Here is a 6,673-nt window from a genome sequence, read left to right on the forward strand (position 1 = left end):
GGGGGGAAAGCTGACCAGTAGTACAAAAACACCCTAACTTTGGATCACAAAGGGAATTTTAAAACAGATAAGTATACTCTTAAATATATATTGTGTATTTCTCTACAGAAATATAAACTACATTGTAACTGGCCAGAACAAGTTCATTGCTGCATCTTTGTTTAAATATGGTTTGTTTGGAAATCAATCTGAAATAAAAAACTGGCCATGACTTAAGTTACTTTCCTATTAATTTGTAAATAAATTGAACTGTCTTTTAGGACATAGCACAATGTTTTCAATTTCCTTTTCTTATAAAGGTCAAATACAGGTTGAAATATTTTTAAGGTTCTTCCCTATGGTTTTCCACACCTTGAGCTGGTTAAGAAAATGCACTCAAAAGAATGTTCTCTATTTCGTACTTGAAAATAAATGTTTATAAAGAAGTAACTTGTTTTCAATGGTTTTGAATCAAGAAGGAATGGTATTTTGGTAGAGGACGTAGGACGAGATTGGTAGCAAAGGTGTTTTGGAGAAATGTGGAGAAATATAGTATTTAAACAGTTGACAACTAAGTGAGACTTTCTCCTCTCTCTTCTCCTAATGACAAGCAGGAACAACACAACTTAAGCCAGCATAGTTGTACGAATTCAAATCTTACCTGTGACAGGAATCAGATTATCAAATTTTATGCAACACAGCTTCTCATTTCTGTCATTGTACCTTGTATTCTTCTTCCTTATTGCATTTTAACTGGTTTTTGGTTCTGCAGTTCTAAATGCCAGAAAGCTGAGTTTTCTGTTTAAATACTGGAATCCTGAGGCCCCTTTTATACTGGTTGACTGAAGGGCTTTGTCAGGAAAGCTGTGGTGGGTTTAGCTTTAGTAGTTGAAAAACAATATGGTGTAAATCTGTCTACACTTTTGCAGATGTTCTTACTATAGTTGGGTTTGTGATATTACTGAATTCACCTTTTCTAGTTCACAGTTGATCATTGATAGCTCAGAGCCATGAAGAAGGCAGGGTTGGGCTAGGATGTCGGACTGCAAACTGGAGATAGCTTTTGCCACAAGGGTAGAAGAAGCTGGTAATGTTTTCAATTACTTCAATTAATTTTTCAGATCTTGTCTGTTAGATCCTTAGTTATTATCATGTATGTTCAGATTTGCTTGTGTTATGTATGTGAAAAATCAAGTTGTAGATGCAACTGCAGTATCACATTATTTTGTATGTACATACTGCAATTTCTCAATCTTTATATAAAATGGAATTCTTACAGGTCATCAGGTGAGGCATTTGTTTCAGGTACTCTGTTCTTTCATCTTCCACTGATCGCTGTGAAGTTGTGAGCACTATTCTCAGTACCAATCAACATAAGATTGTTTGTTTTAAACCATAGAATCATAGAATCATTATGGTTGGAAGAGACCTCAAAGATCATCAAGTTCAACTGTGTATCATACATACCAATCTGATATTTAGCTTTACTGGATGTGTTTCTACCTTTCAGCTCTTTATCGAATTAGCCTTTGAAACTTTGAGGATATTGTCACTGATATTCCCTTGAGCGTATCTTTTTGTTTTGTTTGGGGTTTAATGCATTTTGCAGCTTGTTTATTTACTTTCTTCTTAATGGAAAAGATAATAAAAGCCTATCTTAATTCCTCCAAATATGTACAAATAAAGAGCTGGGCCACATAGCTTGAACATATATGTTCATAAATTTCAGAACTAAAGCGCAGAAACTGTGACTGAAGACAGGTAAATAAAACCAACACACTACATTATAAATGTGACCTGTGTGACATTGGTAAAATGATGTTACTACCACTTTAATATTTGGCAATAGCATTCTCAGTTGGTACTGAGTACTGAAGTTGGTGGAGGAAGGTAAGACTGGTCTATATCTCCTCTACACCTTTACACATTGCTTTCAGGACATCTGCTGGAGTCTCTGAAATCACATGTGACCGCTGGGGGTCATAAGAATTAAGTTAACCTCCTGAGCCTGACTCATTCTCATGGGTCAGAATGCTACATGTTATAGCCCTTGGCTAGACAAATCTATTTCAGTGGTCTGTCTTGTATTTATTTCTTGTCCACACTCTTGTCCCCTTTCTGATCAAAAAAAAGTTATGCCTAGAAGGTGTATTTGTTCAAGTGAAGGAGCTAGCTGAGGTAACTTAAATAAAAATGAAATTACTATAGAAGAAGTTTTTCTTTTATCTGACATACAGCAATCATGCTGTGAGATCAGTTCAAACATTATTACTGAAAGTATTTTGAAAGTCACTTTTAGAGAGGCAATAAGGACCAAATAACTGTACTTTTATTGAAGAAACCTGAATGCTTGTTTCAGCTGCTGAAACAATGCACGGCATCTTCTCTTTGTGTCACTTTGTCCATTCATTCTGTTTTGTGTTGATCATGAGCTATTTGAGGTGGCAACGCTTTCTCAAGCTTTTACAGCGCTAGGATATGCCATAACCTTAGGCCAACAATAGTTGTTCTACCACAAAAGCAGAGAAATTCTTTAAACTCAGCATTCAGTTCTGTGAAATTTAAATCTTATTTTCCACAGACAGCTTCACAATACTTCTGTTTCTTTAGGAAGCTAACCTCGTTTCAGAAAAAATTTTCCACATAATTTTTGGTGTAGTGCTCTGGGTCACATCCTTACACCATCCCAATCTACAAAACAAGTGAGTTTCTAAGAACACTCTACTTATATCTAAAGACACTTTCATATTGAATGACACACAAAATATTATGTATAGAATTGTTCTGTGTGTTATACTGTTCTGTACATTTGTGTTTGGTTGACCTTGGCCAGCAGCTAAACATCACATAGTTGCTTGCTTGCTGCCTGTCCCCGGTGAGACTGGGGAGAGAGTAAGAAGGGCAAAAGCAAGAAAATTCGTGTGTGAGGTAAGGACAGTTTAGTAACTGAAGGAAAGAAGGGGCAAAACCCCTATGGGATGTAGACCAATGCCCAGCCACTTTCTGAGCACTGGCTATCTGACAGACCAATCCCCCATCCCACTCAGCTTTTATTGATGAGCAAGATGCTATATGGTATGAAATGTCCCTTTGGTCAATTCAGGTCATCTGTCCCAGGTGTGTCCCCTTCCTACTTCATGTGCACCTGAGCCTACTTGCTGAGGGGGTGGGGTGGGAACTAGAGAAGGCCTTGACACTGTGCAAGCACTGCTCAGCAATTGCTGGTGTGTTATCAACACTGGTTTAGTGACAAATCCAAAACACTGCACCAGAGGAGCTGCCAGAAGACAATTAACTCCATCCCAGCCAGACCCAGCACAACATTATTGTATGAAGCACAGTAAAACTTAAAATTTTCCATAACTAATGTGAGCCATGGCTTCTGCCATGAGATCTGCATCAGTGCAAGACTGAAATCCACCTATACATAGCTACAGTGCTAGCATCAGACTTTGGTTTGTCTTGGGGCCATTAAGTTTTATTATACTACAAACAATAACAATGGAGGGTGTAAATTAACATGGTGATTATGAGAATAATTTTAGGCATTGACTTAGTCATACGGCATTACTTGGGGCTATAGATCAAATTGTGTCAATTCCAGGATCAAATAGTGTCAGAGATTTTTGCGATGTAAAGACCTTATTAATAGTTTGTTGTCAGGGTTTGTGTATCACCACAGCTTCTTTGAGTGTTTAATTAAATATGACCTTTTAAATGAGAGAAGACCTTTGTCTTTATACATCTCAAAACTGGCAAAAGAGATAGTGCTAAAAAGTGGTTGTGTGCTGAAAGCAAAATTGAAAATTATTATCTTAAGAATGAATATTTTGGGTAGTGAACATAAAGTAAAAAGGCTTATAAGGGAGATATTTTAGAACTGTATGCAAGCCAGTAGATGTAATATATACTGTATAACGATATGGAGTTGGTGGATAATGCAATTACTAGTGATTAAAAAGAGCTGGGTATTTTAAGCTCATGTTAATTTCTAAGCTTTTTTTTTTTCCCTAGTCAGACCAGTAGCAATTGCACTGGTCCAACAAGATGTATTGTAGGTTTGTTTTCAGGAATTAATCAGGGATTCCTGTTGTAGTTGGCTGGTAGCAGCTAAGTGTGTCCCACAGGAATAACTCTGACAGTAACATCTAAGTTGGGGAAAGTGGCTTTACTAACAAAATATCCCCTAGATTTGACACCAAGAAAAACACAGAAAAGATCAAATCCTAGTATTACTAGTACTAATAAAGGCATTGTTATCATATGTCAATATAGTACTGAAGTCATATTCTGCATTGATTTCATTGCAGGCAGTTTGTATTACCTATGTATGCTTATAAGTCTAAAGCCAAGCAATTTTGAAATACACAGTGGGAAATGTTTTAGTTTAAAATCCTACACTTAGCTCCAGAGTGCATTGGATCAATTTCTTAATCAAAGAACGATATTATACTGGCTTCAGTACACTCACCAACAAAACCTGTGTTGGTTAACTCTTAGGTTTTTGTCATTTTCTGTTTGGAAATGGTTCTTCATAACTCAGTTAAAGACTTGTGTGGCTTTGACATTGAACATTTCTGTAGTAAAGTATGAACTGACATATAAATGAAATCACTAATAAGTAAACAATTTAGTGCATGAATACATTAGTATATGACTGATGAGGATATATCAACAGAAAAAGCAACTTAAAATCATACGGAGGCTATAATTTTTAAAGCACTTATCCACTGAAAAATGTGTATCAAAACATTATAATTAAAACTTAATGTGAGGAAGGCAGGTCTCTGAGAGTCCAGTTTGAAAGTCCATAAAGTAGTCTTATTTTTCACATATGGTGTGTATTTCACATATGCTTTACTGTAGTAGAACTGCTCAGGGAAAAAAGGAATTGAAGTGCAAGTCCTCTGTATTTATGATCTGTTGTGATTATATATAATGTATATGCTTGCATATCAAAATCTATTAGTTGTAATTGTTGTAATTTTCCCTTTCTTTCTTTTTTTGTTTAAACTCCTTTTTTTTTTCTTTTTTTTTCTTTCTGTTTGTTTTTTTTTTGTTTTGTTTTGTTTTGGTTTTTTTTAATTAAATTGCTGCTGTAGATTCTTCAGAGTCTTTCTGGTACCTTCCTTTCTGGATCTCTGAACTAAAAGACAAGCACAGTGAAGCTGTAGTTTCTAGTTTCCACTGTTGCTATTGCTATCAGCTTGTTCATTCAACATGAACCTCTTTTGGAGTTTGGATACATGAATAAAATTTATCTAATAATATCATAGGACTATTGTCTGGCAATGCTTGCATGTTGCCTGAGATGTTCAAGTGAATGTTTAACTTTGTTTATTGTCATGCCTTTTTTTTTTTTCTTCTCTGTGCTTGGCTATTTATTGTTATTTGTAGTCTTCCCATGTGGCTGTGAAATTAATTTCCCTGATATTTTACTCCTTTAATTTACGTTTGCTCTTTGCACCAGTATACAAATGTGCATCTTCTAGCCTGATCACCTATGTCTGAAAGAGATCTCCTTACTTTTAAGATTTGGGAAACTGATTCAATTTGATTGAAAAAGTACAGTTGAGCTTATTTTTCCATTGTCCAGTACATCTTCTACATGTTGTAGAAGCCAACTTACTGTTGTACTGTTTCAAATGCTACAAAAACATTTGATTTATCAGTAATTTTTTTCATAGTGTGTGCTCTTCTACCTGGGGCCCTCTCCTTTCTTAGTCTCTTTCCTTCTATGAGCTTGTTGCCCTAGCTCCCTGCCTATAACATTTCAGGTTTTTTCATTCCTCTCAGCTCTGTACTTGTAGACAGGTCTATGTACAAAATATTTTGTTGGGAGTACTGCGGATGGAGGGACCCACACTTGAATCAGAAAATGGATCAAATTTCATTGTACCTCCTCTCCCCAAGTTTGTGGTAGGGTGATTTTGTTTTTCATAATTACATTTTAGCTAAATACAGAAAAATGTGGAGTTGGGAAGTGGTAGAAAAATCAACAAATCTTGAAATCGGATTAATCTGTTGTGCTTTCTTTGAAATATATCAACAAATGCTCTCTTATGACTGTATTTTGAATATGCTGTAGGCTGTAGAGTACTTTGCCCCAAATACCAATAAACAGGCTTCATAATTCTGCAGTCAGTTTTTATGAGATGAAGGCATTCTGCAGAAAAAGAATTGTCAGGAGGTGATCAGCTACTGGTGAGAGATAGTTTAATAAGATGAGCCCCACATATGACGATCGAAAGAAACCTTAATCTCTCATTTTAAACTCAGCCAAGGTGTCTGTGTTGGCAATGACAGTTCTGCTTGAGTCATGGAAGTTGAATACACTGGGAGGATCTTCTGACAATGAATTACTGCTCTTGTCTCTCAGCCAACAATTTTTAAATAAAATTGTCCTGCTCTGCTTTTGACAAAATGCTTTTGTCATAGTTGCATAAATATTGAAACAAAATAACTTCAGCTATACAATGGATGATTTATACTAATGCTTAGTGTTATTTCACTGGAGCAGAGAACTTTAGGAATAGGAGAGGTAGGAACTTGAACCATGAATTCTTTGTTTGGCTCATGTTCAGCTGTGAAAGGTATTATTCAAGCTCTGTACTTGTGTGGTTGGAGAACAAAAACCAAAATCAGGTTTGGATTCCATTCAGCTTTCATTCAGGTCAACAAAGTCTTTTCAGCA

At 35.9% G+C, this 6,673-nt stretch overlaps 1 protein-coding gene across 1 annotated transcript in view; it reads left to right on the forward strand.

Moving 5' to 3' along the window:
* The window catches only part of CNTLN (centlein, centrosomal protein), a gene marked incomplete at both ends in the record, with an annotated part of 61,287 nt that overhangs the window by 51,681 nt on the left and 2,933 nt on the right, over positions 1-6,673 (forward strand). The window lies entirely within an intron of this gene.

Source organism: Cariama cristata, unplaced genomic scaffold (assembly GCF_000690535.1).
Source record: "Cariama cristata isolate BGI_N322 unplaced genomic scaffold, ASM69053v1 scaffold8945, whole genome shotgun sequence".
Taxonomy (NCBI): domain Eukaryota; kingdom Metazoa; phylum Chordata; class Aves; order Cariamiformes; family Cariamidae; genus Cariama; species Cariama cristata.